This window comes from Hyla sarda, chromosome 7 (genome assembly GCF_029499605.1).
Source record: "Hyla sarda isolate aHylSar1 chromosome 7, aHylSar1.hap1, whole genome shotgun sequence".
Lineage (NCBI taxonomy): Eukaryota > Metazoa > Chordata > Amphibia > Anura > Hylidae > Hyla > Hyla sarda.
The window spans coordinates 149,479,669-149,498,128 of NC_079195.1; positions in this window are offsets into that span (position 1 = coordinate 149,479,669).

Here is an 18,460-nt window from a genome sequence, read left to right on the forward strand (position 1 = left end):
TGCTCATATGCGCATACATTTTCGCATATGCAAAAAAATAATGAATATTCGTAATTACAATTATATAGTGCTATATTCGCAATATTCGCAAATTAGCGAATATGCGATATTCGCAATTAAAATTCGAATTGCAAATTCGAGCAACACTACTATAGACCTCTTAGAAAAACTTTTTTAGAAAAAGAATTACTGTGGATCAATAAGTGTATATGAGTTCATGCAAAAGAATCACACAAATAAACTCATGTAGGTGAATAAGTGCATGCAGATAAATTCATGTAAATATATTCATGCGGATAAGTTTATTGGTGTGCACAGCAGGTCATTAATTTAACAGGGCTAATATACTTTTCAAAAAAATTTATTTGTATGTTTGTACTCGTTTGAATCAGTACTTGTGAAGTGTCTGATGTCGATTCCACATGTTCCACCAGCAGGGATGCAGTTTTTCCTTTCACATATACAGTGGGGGGGAAAGTATTTAGTCAGCCACCAATTATGCAAGTTCTCCCACTTAAAAAGATGAGAGAGGCCTGTACCTGTATAATGAGAGAGGCCTGTCAGAGAGACCTCAATTATTAGAGACATAATGAGAAAAAGATCCATAAAGTCACATTGTCTGATTTTTTAAGAATTTATTTGCATATTATGGTGGAAAATAAGTATTTGGTCACCTAAAAACTACCAAAATTTCTGGCTCTCACAGACCTGTAATTTCTTCTTTAAGAGTCTCCTCTGTCCTCCATTTGTTATCTGTATTAATGGTATCTGTTTGAACTTTTTATCTGTATAAAAGGCACCTGTCCACAACCTCTAACAGTCACACTCCAAACTCCCCTTGGCCAAGACGAAAGAGCTGTCAACGGACACCAGAAACAAAATTGTAGACCTGCACAAGGCTGGGAAGACCGAATCTGCAATAGACAAGCAGAAAGATGTGAAGAAATCAACTGTGGGAGCAATTATTAAAAAATGGAAGACATGCAAGACCACTGATAATCTCCCTCGATCTGGGGCTCCACGTAAGATCTCACCCTGTGGTGTCAAAATGATCACAAGAACGGTGAGAAAAAATCCCAAAACCACATGGGGGGACCTAGGGAATGACCTGCAGAGAGCTGGGACCAAAGTAACAAAGGCTACCATCAGTAATACACTACACCGCCAGGGATTCAAATCATGCAGTGCCAGACGTGTCCTCCTGCTTAAGCCAGCACATGTCCGGGCCTGTCTGAAGTTTCCTAGAGAGCATTTGTATGATCCAGAAGAGTATTAAGAGAATGTCATATGGTCTGATGAAACCAAAGTCAAAATTTTGGGAAAAATTCAACTTGTTGTTTCTAGGGAAGAAAGAATGCTGAGTTGCATCCAAACACCGTACCTACTGTGAAGCATGGGGGGTGGAAACATCATGCTTTGGGGCTGTTTTTTTGCTAAGGGACCAGGACGACTGATCCGTGTAAAGGAAAGAATGAATGGGACCATGTTTTGTGAGATTTTGAGTGAAAACCTCCTAGGCATTGATAATGAATAGTGTTGAGCGGCATAGGCCATATTCGAGTTTGCGATATTTTGCGAATATAGACGAATATTCGTCTTATATTCGCTAAATTCCCATATTTGAAATGTTCGCGTTTTATTTTCACATATGCGAAAGTTTGCATATGCGAAAATTAGCATATGCAAAAATGTGCATATGCAAATTTTCGCATATGCAAATATTTGCGAGCCAGTCTCACACAGTAGTATTAGAGCCATTTTTACATCACACAAGCTGGAAGCAAAGAGGGATGATCACTGTGATGTGTACTGTGAAAAAAAAATGAATATTCGTGATTGTGAATATATATAGTGCTATATTCGCGAATATGCGATATTCACGAATAAATTTGCATTGCGAATATTCGCGAGCAACATTAATGATGAAACGTGGCTGGGTCTTTCAGCATGACAATGATGTCAAATACACCACCCGGGCAATGAAGGAGTGGCTTTGTAAGAAGCTGTTACGCCGAACGCTCCGGGTCCCCGCTCCTCCCCGGAGCGCTCGCGGCGTTCTCCTGTTCGCAGCGCCCCGGTCAGACCCGCTGACCGGGAGCACTGCGATAATGTCCCTAGCCGGGATGCGATTCGCGATGCGGGACGCGCCCGCTCGCGGTGCGCATCCCGGCCCGCTTACCAGACTCGTTCCCCTTCTGTTCTGTCCCGGCACGCGCGGCCCCGCTCCCTACAGCGCGCGCTCTCTGCGATTTAAAGGGCCGGTGCGCCACTGATTGACGCCTGGTTCTAATTAGTGTGTTTACCTGTGCACTTCCCTACATAACCTCACTTCCCCTTCCCTTCCTTGCCAGTGAAAGCGTTGCTTTTGTGTCCCAAGCCAGTGTTCCAGACCTCTTGCCGTTGCCCCTGACTACGATCCTTGCTGCCTGCCCTGACCTTCTGCTACGTCCGACCTTGCTCTTGCCTTATCCCTTGTGCGCCTATCTCAGCAGTCAGAGAGGTTGAGCCGTTGCCGGTGGATACGACCTGGATGCTACCACCGCTGCAAGGCCATCCCGCTTTGTGGCGGGCTCTGGTGAATACCAGTAGCAACTTAGAACCGGTCCGCCGGCACGGTCCACGCCAATCCCTCTCTGACACAGAGGATCCACCTCCAGCCTGCCGAATCCTGACAGTAGATCCGGCCATGGATCCCGCTGAGGTCCCGCTGCCAGTTGTCGCTGACCTTACCACGGTGGTCGCCCAGCAGTCGCAACAGATAGCGCAACAAGGCCATCAGCTGTCTCAACTGACTGTTATGCTACAGCAGCTTCTACCACAGCTTTAGCAACCATCTCCTCCGCCAGCTCCTGCACCTCCTCCACAGCGAGTGGCCGCATCCAGCCTCCGTTTATCGTTGCCGGACAAGTTAGATGGGAACTCTAGACTTTGCCGTGGTTTTCTCTCGCAATGTTCCCTGCATTTGGAGATGATGTCGGACCAATTTCCAACTGAACGGTCAAAGGTGGCTTTCGTGGTTAGTCTCCTGTCTGGGAAGGCCCTGTCATGGGCCACACCGCTCTGGGACCGCAATGATCCTGTCACTGCCTCCGTACAGTCTTTCTTTGCAGAGATTCGAAGTGTCTTCGAGGAACCAGCCCGAGCTTCTTCTGCCGAGACTGCCCTGCTGAACCTGGTCCTGGGTAATTCTTCAGTAGGCGAGTACGCCATCCAATTTCGTACTCTCGCTTCCGAATTATCTTGGAATAACGAGGCCCTCTGCGCGACCTTCAAAAAGGGGCTATCCAGTAACATCAAAGATGTGCTGGCCACACGAGAAATTCCTGCCAACCTGCATGAACTTATTCATTTGGCCAGCCGCATTGACATGCATTTTTCCGAAAAACGCCAGGAGCTCCGTCAGGATATGGACTTTGTTCGCACTAGGCGGTTTCTCTCCCCGGCTCCTCTCTTCTCTGGTCCGCTGCAATCTGTTCCTGTGCCTTCCGCCGTGGAGGCTATGCAAGTAGACTTGTCTCGCCTGACACCACAAGAGAGGACACGCCGCCGCAATGAGAACCTATGCCTGTACTGTGCCAGTATCGAACACTTCTTGAAGGATTGTCCTATCCGTCCTCCACGTCAGGAAAGACGCACTCCGATCCCGCACAAAGGTGAGACAGCTCTAGGTGTGAACTCTGCTTCTCCACATCTTACTGTGCCTGTGCGGATTTCTTCTTCTAACTCCTCCTTCTCAGCTGTGGCCTTCTTGGATTCTGGATCTGCAGGAAATTTTATTTTGGCCTCTTTCGTTAACAGGTTCAACATCCCAGTGACCAGTCTCGCCAGACCTCTCTACATCGCCTCAGTTAATGGTGAAAGATTGGTCTGTACTGTGCGTTACTGCACAGAACCCCTCTTAATGTGCATTGGACCTCATCACGAAAAAAATTGAATTTCGTGGAGGCTATGCAAGTAGACCGGTCTCGCCTGACACCACTCCTCCTTTTCAGCTGTGGCCTTCTTGGATTCTGGATCTGCAGGAAATTTTATTTTGGCCTCTTTCGTTAACAGGTTCAAAATCCCAGTGACCAGTCTCGCCAGACCTCTCTACATCGCCTCAGTTAATTGTGAAAGATTGGACTGTACTGTGCGTTACCGCACAGAACCCCTCTTAATGTGCATTGGACCTCATCACGAAAAAAATTGAATTTCGTGGAGGCTATGCAAGTAGACCGGTCTCGCCTGACACCACAAGAGAGGACCTCAGTTAATGGTGAAAGATTGGACTGTACTGTGCGTTACCGCACAGAACCCCTCTTAATGTGCATTGGACCTCTATCGAAAAAAAATTAATTTCTGGTCCTCTCTAACTCCACTTCTGAAATTCTTCTCGGACTGCCTTGGCTTCAACGCCATTCCCCTACCCTTGACTGGACCACCGGGGAAATCAAGAACTGGGGTACTTCTTGCTACAAAAAATGCCTCACGTCTGCACCCAGTCCTGCCAGTCAAACCCCTATGGCTCCTCCTATACCAGGTCTCCCCAAGGCCTATCTGGACTATGCCGATGTTTTTTGCAAAAAAAAACAAGCAGAGACTTTGCCTCCTCACAGGCCTTATGACTGCCCTATTGATCTCCTTCCTGGTACTACTCCACCACGGGGCAGAATCTACCTTCTGTCAGCTCCTGAAACACAAGCCATGACGGAGTACATCCAAGAAAATTTAAAAAGGGGATTTATCCGCAAGCCTTCCTCCCCTGCCGGAGCAGGGTTCTTCTTTGTCTCCAAAAAAGACGGTTCCTTACGGCCATGCATTGATTACCGCGGTCTTAATAAGATCACTATAAAGAACCGCTATCCCCTGCCTCTTATCTCGGAACTCTTTGACTGCCTACGTGGCGCTAACATCTTCACCAAATTGGATTTAAGAGGTGCATATAATCTCATCCGCATCAGGGAAGGGGACGAGTGGAAGACCGCATTTAACACCAGAGACGGACACTTTGAATATCTGGTTATGCCCTTTGGGCTCTGCAACGCCCCTGCTGTCTTCCAGGACTTTGTAAATTAAATTTTTCGTGATTTATTATATACCTGTGTTGTGGTCTACTTGGACGACATTTTGATTTTCTCTTCTAACCTCGAAGAACACCGCCGTCATGTCCGCCTGGTTCTTCAGAGACTCTGTGACAATCAATTATATGCCAAGATGGAGAAATGTCTCTTTGAATGCCAATCTCTTCCCTTCCTAGGATAATTAGTCTCTGGCCAGGGACTTCAAATGGACCCAGACAAACTGTCAGCCGTGTTAGATTGGCCACACCCCTCCGGACTCCGAGCTATCCAACGTTTCTTGGGGTTTGCCAATTACTACCGACAATTTATTCCACATTTTTCCACCATTGTGGCCCCAATTGTGGCCCTAACCAAGAAAAACACCAACCCTAAGTCCTGGCCTCCTCAAGCGGACGAGGCATTCAACCGTCTCAAAACTGCCTTTTCTTTTGCTCCCGTACTCTCCAGACCTGATCCATCTAAACCTTTCTCACTTGAGGTAGACGCCTCCTCGGTGGGAGCCGGAGCTGTACTCCTACAAAAAAACTCTTCTGGACATAACGTTACTTGTGGTTTCTTTTCTAGGACCTTCTCTCCGGCGGAGAAAAATTACTCCATTGGTGATCGAGAACTGCTGGCCATAAAACTAGCCCTCAAGGAATGGAGGCACCTGCTGGAGGGGTCCAAATACCCAATTATTATATACACATATCACAAGAATCTCTCTTATCTTCAGTCTGCCCAACGGCTGAACCCACGCCAGGCTAGGTGGTCGTTGTTTTTTGCCCTGCTGACAAGAACATCAGGGCTGACGCCCTCTCTTGTTCCTCGGATGCCTCTGAAATGGAAGCCTCCCTGCAACACATTATTCCTCCTGAGTGTCTGATCTCCGCTTCCCCAGCTTCCATCAGACAAACTCCTCCTGGAAAGACCTTCGTCCCTCCACGCCAGCGCCTCAGGATCCTCAGGTGGGGACACTCCTCACACCTCGCCGGCCATGCTGGCGTCAAAAAGTCCATCGTGCTCATCTCTCGATTTTATTGGTGGCCTACCCTTGAAGCAGATGTTGCTAATTTTATTCGGGCTTGTACAGTCTGTGCCCGGGACAAGACTCCTCGTCAGAAGCCTGCCGGCCTCCTTCATCCTCTGCCTGTTCCTGAGCTACCATGGTCTCAGATTGCTATGGACTTTATAACAGACCTGCCTTTATCCCATGGCAACACAGTCATTTGGGTGGTTGTTGATCGTTTCTCCAAGATGGCACATTTTATTCCACTTCCAGGTCTTCACTTCTGCGCCACAGTTGGCGAAACAATTTTTTGTGCACATTTTTCGCCTTCACGGGCTTCCCACGCATATCGTCTCAGATAGAGGCATTCAATTTGTGTCGAAATTCTGGAGGGCCCTCTGTAATCAGCTTAAAATCAAATTAAATTTCTCGTCTTCCTATCATCCCCAATCCAATGGGCAAGTGGAGAGAGTTAAAAAGGTTCTTGGTGACTATTTGCAACATTTTGTTTACTCCCGCCAGGATGATTGGACCGATCTTCTACCCTTGTCTCTCGTACAATTTCAAAGTCTCTGAGTCCTCCGCTAAATACCCGTTCTTTGTGGTGTACGGCCATCACCCTCTTCCCCCCCTCCCCACTCCCACGCCTTCTGGTTTGCCCGCTGTTGATGAGGTTACCCGGGACTTCTCTACTATCTGGAAAGAGACTCAAAAATCCCTCATACAGGCCTCATCCCGGATGAAGAAGCAAGCCGACAAAAAAAGAAGAACTCCTCCTGTCTTTGTTCCTGGAGACAAAGTGTGGCTCTCCGCCAAGTATATCCGCTTCCGTGTCCCCAGTTATAAACTGGGACCACGTTATCTTGGACCCTTTAAAATCAAGTGCCAAATCAATCCTGTCTCCTACAAACTCCTTCTTCCCCCTTCTCTCCGTATTCCCAACGCCTTTCATGTCTCTCTCCTTAAACCGCTTATCCTTAACCGCTTCTCTCCCAAGGTTGTTGCTCCTACTCCTGTCTCCGGGTCCTCAGATGTCTTCTCGGTTAAAGAAAGTCTTGCGTCTAAGACGGTCAGAGGTAAAAAAAAAAAAATTCTTGTACATTGGGAGAATTGCGGTCCTGAGGAGAGGTCATGGGAACACGAGGATAACATTCTCGACAAGGACCTAATTCACAAATTTTCAGGTTCTAAAAAGAGGGGGAGACCCAAGGGGGGGGGGTACTGTTACGACAAGCGCTCCGGATCCCCGCTCCTCCCCGGAGTGCTCGCGGCGTTCTCCTTTTCGCAGCGCCCCGGTCAGACCCGCAGACCAGGAGCGCTGCGATAATGTCCCTAGCCGGGATGCGATTCGCGATGCGGGACGCGCCCGCTCGCGGTTCGCATCCCGGCCAGCTTACCAGACTCGTTCCCCTTCTGTTCTGTCCCGGCGCGCGCGGCCCCGCTCCCTAGGGCGCGCGCGCGCCGGCTCTCTGCGATTTAAAGGGCCGTTGCGCCACTGATTGGCGCCTGGTTCTAATTAGTGTGTTCACCTGTGCACTTCCCTACATAACCTCACTTCCCCTTCCCTTCCTTGCCGGATCTTGTTGCCATTGTGCCAGTGAAAGCGTTCCTTGTGTGTCCCAAGCCGGTGTTCCACACCTCTTGCCGTTGCCCCTGACTACGATCCTTGCTGCCTGCCCTGACCTTCTGCTACGTCCGACCTTGCTCTTGCCTTATCCCTTGTACCGCGCCTATCTCTGCAGTCAGAGAGGTTGAGCCGTTGCCGGTAGAAACGACCTGGTTGCTACCGCCACTGCATTACTATCCCACTTTGCGGCGGGCTCTGGTGAATACCAGTAGCAACTTAGAACCGGTCCGCCGGCACGGTCCACGCCAATCCCTCTCTGACACAGAGGATCCACCTCCAGCCTGCCGAATCCTGACAGAAGCATTTCAAGGTCCTGGAGTGGCCTAGCCAGTCTCCAGAGCTCCACCCCATAGAAAACCTTTGGAGGGAGTTGAAAGACCGTGTTGCTCAGTGACAGCCCCAAAATATCACTCTAGAGGAGATCTGCATGGAGGAAAATTCCAGCAACAGTTTGTGAAAACCTTGTGAAGACTTACAGAAAACGTTTGACCTCTGTCATTGCCAACAAAGGGTATATAACAAAGTATTGAGATGAACTTTTGTTCTATTCAATATGCCGTAGCATTGCATTGATCAGTGTAATCTACAGGTCAAATTTATTTGTGGCAAATCTATATTAAAAATTGCTATTTCTGGCCTACAGAGAGCCTCAATAGGGGTGTAGAACACTGTTCTGGGGTAGTGAAATAATACTGTTATTCAGTTTGACATGCAGATTACGGGCATCACTATTAGAATCACTGCCACAGAGCGGCAAAATGACAGAGTCTGGAGGTGGTATCAGTATGAGGAGACCATATAGTGGCTGAATGACACAGCTTGGAGGTGTTGGCAGCATGAGGAGACCATATAGTGGCTGAATGACACAGCGTGGAGGTGTTGGCAGTAGAGATGAGGGAATCGAAGTTGACAAACCCGAATTCGGTACGAAATTCATGAAAAATGTTATTCGCAACGAATGCGAATATCGCCGCGATTCGATCGCGTGAATCGCTTCATTAAACTCCATTTTACAGCGTTCCAGGTTATTGGAGGCCTAAAATGGCGGATCCACATGTGAGTACATGGGGCAGGGGATTATGGGAGGGCGGGAAACAGCGGCGGGAATGAAGATAGGCGGGCTGACCCTGAATCACATGTGAGATGCAGCCTATCAGTGTTCACTGACCCCTGTGATGTCACAGCCCCTATATAATTGGCGGCCATCTTGCCTCTCTTCATTTCATCTATGTACTCAGATAGAGAGGACAGGACTACGTGTGTGTGAATAGCTCATACCACAGCGTTACACTGCAACTGCTAGTCACATCAGCATTGGGGAAAGGCAGGAGTGCAGAGTGCTTTGCCGTTCACACTGAGAAGGATCATTGATAGCTAAACCTCCTATTGACGTTATTGCAGCAGAAAGGGGCAGATAGCTGTCAGCTGCCTCATACAGATCTCCAAGCTGCCTGAACTTTCTGAAGCATCTTATCTCCTAATTTTTCAGCCCAATTAAGTTTTTTTTTTTTGCCCCACAAATCTTCTAATGCTCAGAATTGTGTGACAGAGTGCAATTTAGGGTTTAATCCCTGGATTTTTTTTTTTTTTTTTTTTTGTGGTGCTGCACTGTTGGGTCCTGCTGCTGTTCAGAAATATGTGAGTGTTCAGTGGACTGTAGTGCATTTGCACCATTTTATACCTGTTAATCTGTCAAGGGGCTACATACTGTGCAAGTCCAAACAATAGTATTCCCCGGCTGTTTTTTTTTTTTTTTTAAATAAAGTTTTTTCTGCGTATAGTTACGCATATTACTGCCCTCATCAGTGCATACCGCATTAGTATTGTACCATTTAGTACCTGTTAAGCTGTCAAGGTGCTCCATACCGTCAAAGTCCAAACAATAGCATTCACCGGCTGGTGTTTTACAAAAATACAGAGTTTTTCTGCGTATAGTTACGCATATTACTGCCCTCATCAGTGCATACCCCATAGGTACATCCAAGTATTGTACCATTTAGTACCTGTTATGAAATATATATTTTTTTATTTAAATTGAAGATTTATTGTAGCTAGAGCTACCATAAAAATGTTTAGGCCCAGGCCCAGCAGCATCAGTAAACAATATATTGGCTTAATGGCACAGCCTAGAGGTGTCTGAAGCAGGAGGATACCATATAGTGGCCGAATGGCACAACCTGGAGGTGACAGAAGCATGAGGAAACCATATAGTGGCTGAATGGCACAGCCTGGAGGTGGCTGAAGCATGAGGAGACCGTATAGTGGCAGAATGGCACAGCCTGGAGTTGGCAGAAGAATGAGGAGACCATTGAAATTTAAAAATTTTACATTTTAATTTAAGATATTGAAATTGAGGAATTTGAAATATAAATTTTAACTCCCAAGTTATCAGCACAATGATAGAGCATGGAGTTGGCTGAAGCATGAGGAGACCATATAGTGGCTGAATGGCACAGCCTGGAGTTGGCAGATGCATGAGGAGACCATTGAAGTTTAAGATTTTGAAATTGAAATTTAAGATTTTGAAATTGAAATTTTAGCTAACAGATTTTAGCTAACAGCAACACAATGACAGAGGGCCATGCCAACTGAGGGTTGAGTCTGAGGAACCCACCGACTGTTGACTGGGGGTGTCGGACGTCACTTGGGATGAAGTCGATGACCAAGTGAATCGATCAATCACGACTGCTAGCTGACACCGGGAGCTCAGACCTCTCGCTGTGTCTTCGGCTGCCAGACGGACCTACTGTGCTGCGACTACTGCCTGCGCCTGATGAATTTAATGTTAATGTCCTGTCACTACTCTACCTTACATACTTATTGAGTATATGAGGGGAATACAATACGCTTCACTAAGCTTAAAACAGTATTTGTCTAGAACAGCACATGGTGTGTATTATTGTCTGTCCTTTCACAGTACGTAGACCCTTGACAGATCAACAGGTACAAAATAATACACTGCTTAGATGTTGGTATGTGGTATGAGAAAAATAAAAAAACAAATTAAAAAAACATATTTTAGTAAAATACCAGCCAGTGATTACTTTTAAAGCAACAACCTACATAAATAAGACCACCCAATACTGAGGCAATACTGGAAAAAATGATGTAAAAAAATCAACAGGGTCCAATACCCAATATATATATATATATATAACCTACAAAAAAGACACCATACCATAACACTATCAATTAAAGAATATACACATGTGTGCCACAAAATAAATTTTTATTAGTATAAAGAATTATAAAACAACTAAACCCCCCATAAAAAAATATGACAACAGTGGTGGGGGAACACCGACATGGGCAGTACATAAAAGCATAATTTACGCAGTATACATGTATGACAAACTGAAATAATGGATCAGCAATAATAAAGTGCACAAACTGACCTAGTAAATCAGCAATTATAAAGTGCACCAAACGTTAAGGTAAATATATCAAAGTGCTCTAGCAAAAGACACAATAACAAAGTCATATTAATTGCAGCTTACCCATACGTATAATGGTGGTGGGAGTAATGTCCCACCACCAATGCACACATATACTGACCAATGATAAATGTGATGCCTGTCGCAGTGTTCCCCCACCTCTCACTCCAACGCGTTTCGCCCCGCTTCGTTTGGGAGTGATTTCTTTTGCTTGGACTTTCACAGTATCTAGGCCCTTGACAGATTAACAGGTACAAAATAGTGAACTATTTAGATGTATGTATGTGGTATGCACTTATGAAGGCAGAAAAATACGCTACTGTATGCTTCAAAATTGCTTTGAGTAAAACACCAGCCAGTGATTACTTTCACAGTATTTAGGCCCTTCACAGATTAACAGGTACAACATAGTACACCACTTAGATGTAGGTATGTGGTATGCACTTATGAGGGCAAAAAAATGCGCTACTGTACTCTTCAAAAATTATGTGAGTAATACACCAGCTGGTAGTACTGTACGCTTCAAAAATTATTTGAATGAAACACCAGCCAATTATTACTTTTGGCTGTCCTTTTACAGTATGTAGGCCCTTGACAGATTAACAGGTACAAAATGGTACCCCACTTAGATGTAGGTATGTGGTATGCACTTATGAGGGCAAACAAATGCACTACAGAATGCAAAAGAAAAATTGTCCACAACACCAGCAATACACAACAATGCTGCAGCTCACAGTCACTGTGTACTAAACCCAAAACTGCAAAAAGGCTCTCTCTCAAATACTATTAGGAATAGACTGCTGGTTATGGATTATATGTCTACAGACTAGTATAACCAGCAGACCACTTGTTGTGCAACAAAGACACAGATCTGCCCCAAAAAATATTTCTGCAGCTGTGGCAACACACAGCTCTCTGCCCCTCTCTGTAATACAATGCTGTTCGCAGTGACTTAGGGGTTAATCGCTGCAGTAAGAATAATTTTATGTGCAAAAACGCTGTGCTCTGTGTCCTACAGAGGTCTGAGGTAACTAAGAGGTGAAATGCTGCTGCAACAAGCTTTTCTCTATAACACACACACAGAGATGTCCATCCTTTCTCTCTGCAGTGTAATAGGACGAGCTCACACATAAGCAAAACCACAGAAAAAATAAATAAATAAATGACTACAGAACTTGCTTACCAAAGCAACAATGATAAATGTCCCCCGATGTGAATATAACCTATGTTTTCCGATTCTGTATGGTGGCATGATTCATTGTGCACAGTGTAATGGAGCTATATGCATCCAAAATAATTACTTTTAGTTAAGAATCACACTGTAAAATTATACAGCTTCATAGTACAGAGCTACAGGGAATCTGTGTTCTAACTTAGTCTCCTATAGTATGCATAACATCTGTTGTATGCATGAAGTCCAAGGATTTATACACACAGTTGTAATTGATATCTACAGTTCATCGCCCAGATATTCTGAAATGCTGGTAATGCATTTAAAGGAGCTAATGATGAAGCTGTGTTTTGCAAGGGTTTCCTTCAAATGGATTTTTTCTTTGAAGCCATACATTACAAAAACATATACCATTTGGTTAGTGTGGGTGATGCTGATTCTCTTATTCCCTTTAAGTGGCTCATAGGTGGGGTTCCTACATCAGGGTTTTGAAGAACATGGCCCCATAATCCTATTTGTTAATTATTGTACTAGGTTCAATGGAGAGGTGGCTGTGATTGCTTGAAACCATATTTACAAAAGTATGTTGGTGTTATTGAAAGACCCAGGTTGCTTGGGTATCCCATAAATGTCTGACATGTTAACACAAAACCAAATAGCATAAGTTACTTATTTTGTTTTTCCTTTGCATGAACTGAATCCTCTGTAATGTTTTTATTGCCATACTGTTTAGCATAAATAACCTTTATTGCAGGGAAATGGGCAGCATTTGAGCATTATGATTGGTTAATTGGTTAATAAACCTGATGAGATTATTTGCTGGTATAATGGATTGGCTTCCTTGCTGAATTATGCATAATATTTTTCAACACAAAATAATAATGAAAAGAGAGAGAAATAATAGACTTCGCTTTCCCCTCTTTCTTGTAATGAAGATTATAACAAGAATACACAAGGGCATTATGGGAATTAATTCTTTATCGAAACAGGATTCCCTTAATCCATCCAGTTACAATTTTAAAGCAGTAATCTCTTGTTCCTATTAAATGATATGGTTAAATAGCAGAAATGTACTGTAGTTGGGAAACACAATTGGAAAGTATTTTTTTCTTTAAACCAGCATCTCTAAGATAATTTATACAGTATTTCAATCACCCACCAAGCTGATCCATAAAAATCTGTATGCAATATGATGCCACTGCAACCTCTGACAATGTTCCTGGTAATAATACAACAGAATAATGATTGCAGGAAAAACTCAAAGATGAGATGTCATGTACAAATTATTGTGTTTTAGAATTGTAGGCAATATGGGGCAGATTTATCAAAACCTGTCCAGAGGTGAAGGTGCCCAGTTGCCCATAGCAACCAATCAGATCGCTTCTTTCATTTTTAACAAGGCCTCTGCAAAATGAAAGAAGCGAGCTGATTGGTTGCTATTGGCAACTGGGATACTTTTCCTCTGGACAGGTTTTGATAAATCTTCCCCTATATGTACATTATCAATATACAGGGTGGGCCGTTTATTTGGATACACCTTAATAAAATGGGAATGGTTGTTGATATTAACATCCTGTTTGTGGCACATTAGTATATATGAGGGGAGAAACTTTTCAAGATGGGTCGTGACCATGGTGGACATTTTGAAGTCGCCCATTTTGAATCCAACTTTTGTTGTTTCAATAGGAAGAGGGTCATGTGACACATCAAACTTATTGGGAATTTCACAAGAAAAACAATTATGTGCTTGCTTTTAACGTAACTTTATTCTTTCATGATTTACTTACAAGTTTCTAACCACTTATAAAATGTGTTCAATGTGCGGCCCATTGTGTTGGATTGTCAATGCAACCCTCTTCTCCCACTCTTCACACACTGAGAGCAACACCGCAGGTGAAATGCTAGCACAGGCTTCCAGTATCCGTAGTTTCAGGTTCTGCAGAATGGGCAAAACAAAAATTGGAACAGGACCCTTAGTTTATGCAGAAGATTTTGTTCAGTGATGAGGCAAACTTTTATGTGAATGGTGAAGTTAACAAACAAAACCACCGCTATTGGTCTGACAATAACCCACATTGGATAGATCCCTCCAAGACTGTTGGAACACAAAAATTGATAGTATTGTGTGGTATATGGGGTACAAAGATAGTGGGGCCATTCTTCATCAATGGAAGCCTCAAGGCCACTGGATATGTGAAATTGCTACATGATGATGTGTTTCCCTCTTTATGCACTGAAGCTGGCAAATTCCCTGAGTTTTTCCAGCAAGATGGTGCACCACCACATTATGGGTGTCAGGTCCGAGCATTCCTAGATGAACAGTTTCCTGGAAAGTGGATTGGTCATTGTGGGTCAGTTAAATGGCCCTCAAGGTCTCGCGATCTGACCCCCTTAGACTTTGGGGTCATCTGAAGGCAATTGTCTATGCTGTGAAGATACGAGATGTGCAGCACCTGAAACTACGGATACTGGAAGCCTGTGGTAGCATTTCTCCTGCAGTTTTGCTATCAGTGTGTGAAAAGTGGGAGAAGAGGGTTGCATTGACAATCCAACACAATGGGCAGCACATTGAACACATTTTATAAGTGGTCAGAAATTTGTAAATAACTCATGAAAGAATAAAGTTACGCTAAAACCAAGCACATCATTGTTTTTCTTGTGAAATTCCCAATAAGTTTGATGTGTCACATGGCCCTCTTCCTATTGAAAAAACAAAAGTTGGATTCAAAATGGCCAACGTCAAAATGGCCGCAATGATCACCACCCATCTTGAAAAGTTTCCCCCCTCACATATACTAATGTGCCACAAACAGGAAGTTAATATCACCAACCATTTCCATTTTATTAAGGTGTATCCATATAAATGGCCCACCTCATATAGTAATATAGAGTCACATATTACTATAACATTAAGTTAAAATATAGATTATACAATATGGGGAGAATTTATCATTGTATATAGAGCTGTTTTGTGTCTATTTTTTTGCGTAAAAATATGCACAAGTGTTTTTTGCGTTTTTATTTTGCGCAAGTTTTGATTTGCGCAAAATGTTAAAATTTTTTCCTTTTCAATATTTCTTTATTGAAATTTTTTTATCTTTTACATTTTAATAAATAACAATTCATACATTGAATTTCAAGATTTTATCTTTTTCACCACCCCCCTCCCCTACCCTCACCTTTCTCCTCCATGACATATCTCCCCTTACTGGGTGGACAGGAGGCAGAGGGACAAGCCCTTCCCATTCTATTACTATTTCCATTGTACTATATCAATTCATTTTCTTTTCTCTTTCCTTTCCCTTCCCTTTCTCTCTCTCTTTTCTTTTCTTTTTTTTCCATTTTAGATCTTTGGTATCTTCCCAATTATTTCTTCCCGCCTTTATTCTTGTGTCCCCCTGATTCCCGTCCCCCTCACATAATAATAATGAAATAATAAAAAAACAAAAAAATACTCTAATTTTTTTCTTTTAACCAAATAACCTTCCTGTCACCTCCCTCCACTCCCATACCTCTGGTTTAGTTGGGGCCAGCCATCTCCTGATTATTAATAATCTACAATAAAAGAGCATCGTCAGTAGTTCCTTTCTTTCTTTTGTTGTTTTATTTACTTTTCTATCATCACCCAAGATAATCAAAGCTTTATCATCTTTTATCTCATATTTTGTTTTTCTCTCGATATCATCAATTATTGACACCCAATATTCTTGTATTTTTTCACATTCCCATATAATATGCAGGAATCCCGCGTTTTCCATTTTACATCTTGAACAGTTGCCATTTTCCCTCCTACCGATCCAGAAGAGGAATTTTGGTGTATAATAAACTCTATATACTATGTTCCATTGTATGAGTTGATGGTCTAAACTTGGGGAAATTCTTTTTATATTCCTGAATACATTCATCCAACCGCATTTGTTTCTCACCTAACTTTTCGTCCCATTGCTGGAAGCATTTATGTTTTAAGTTATTTTCTTTATTTTTCATTATTTCGGTATAAATTACTGCCATAACTTTCTTTACTATGCTTCCCCCCCCCCCTCCTTTATGGCTTACCCCAATTCTTGGCAAGCCTCTTGCCTAGCACGTTTCCTGATCCTCAACCTCCTCTAAATTTACTCTTACTACCTTTTGTAAGCCCTGCTTATCCATCCATTCTGTTGCTTCATCTACATTACTGAAAAAGAGAGTTTGCTCATTATACCTTACACGCATTCTTGCTGGAAATAACAGTGAAAATTTTACTTTGTTTTGATATAACCTTCTTTTTACTGTTTTAAACAGCTCTCTCTTCCTCTGAGTTTCTGTTGCGTAGTCGGGGAAAATCATCACCTTTTTGTTTTCAAACATTATTTATTTTTTCCCCCTTGTAATCTGCATAAAGGTATCTCTGTCTCTCACATTTAACAGTTTCACAATAATTGTCCTTGGATATTTACTGCCTTGTGTGATCTGACTAGGTATTCTGCGTGCCCTTTCGATGTGGAAAAAAGGTGAAACGTTTTTTTCCTCACATATTGTGAACATCCACCGCCTTAGGAAACCTGTTAGATCATTTCCCTCTGCCCCTTCTGTAATCCCTACTATTCTTAAATTACGTATTCTGGAGCGGTCCTCCATATCTATTACTTTCTCGGCCAGGGTTTTGTTCTCTTTTAATATTTTAGTTATCTGAGATTTAACTGCTTGTACTTCATCCTCTACTGAAGAAATCCTTTCCTCCATTTCTGAACATCTCTCCTTAATATTTTTCAAGTCGTCCCTAATTTCAAGTCGTCCCTAATTGTTATTATATCCTATCCAATCACCCCTCCTCCTACCTGATTTGCCAATGAATCTATAGACCCGTTACATTTATTTATGGCCTCCAGTATTGTCTCCCGTGTGGTACTCGGGATTGCTTTTCCTGACTCCTTATCCCTTTCTAATATTGTTTCCTCCAAAGCACCACCTTTCCCTTGTGCACGTTTTGATCCTGCACCTGGTGAGGCAAAATATTTCTCCATCTTTGCTGTCTTATCCTTGACTGGGCTAGTCAACTTTCTAGGTTTTGGAGCCATCTCTCTATGATTTGTCAGTAGACCTAGGATCGAGGTACCACTATTCTGTGGTCAGCTACAGTAGATGGCAAGTACCCTGATATACTACAATTCTACGATTAGTAATATTAAATAATCATCCCCAAGAGCATAGATTTAACACATTTCTGTGGTCAAAAGTCATTAGCACTTAACACACAAATAAATCTACCACAGCACTGCGGTTAATGGTGACAAGCGCTTAACATAAATTTGCCACAATTCTGCCGTCCGTGATAGTGAGCACTCAGCCCACAAGTAAATTTGCCACAGTTCTGTAATTAATAGTGGATAACTCAAAGCACACAGATAGATTTGCCACTATTCTGCAGTTAATAGTAGTGAGCCGTTAGCCCATGGGTAAGTTCACCACTGCTCTATAGATGATAATAGAAAGTGATTAACACATAGATGGATTTGCTGCAATTCTACTGTTAGACATGGATAAGTTCACCTCACTTCTGTAGGTAATATTAAAGAAACCCTTAGCCCACAGCTAGATTTACTACCGTTCTGCAGTCAGTAGTAGTAAGCTCAGTCCTGTAGTTAGTAGTGGGAAGCAGATTGATTTGCCACAGTTCTGCTGTTAGTAATAGCACACGCTTAACCCACCTCGGTTCTGTAGGCAATCATACACAACACCTAAAGCATTCAGATATATTTGCCACAGTTCTGCAGTTAGTAGTAGTTAGTAATGGTAGGCGCTTAGCACATGAATGGATTAATCACAATTCTATAGTAATCACCCCTGACAACTCATCACAGTTCTGTGGTTAGTATTGATAATCCCCTAACACATAGGTGGATTTGTCACAGTTCTGCAGTTAGGGATAGTAAGCTTTTAGCCCTTCAATAGGTTTAGTAATAGGCAATCAGCAAGCAGATAGGTCTATCATATCTCTGCCGTTACCAATGGCAACTGCAAATAGATTTGCCCAGTTCTGTAATTAGTAGTGGATAACTCAAAGCGCACAGATAGATTTGCCACTATTCTGCTGTTAATAATAGTGAGCCCTTAGCCCACGGGTAAGTTCACCACTGCTCTATAGATGATAATAGAGAGCGATTAACACAAAGATGGATTTGCTGCAATTCTACTGTT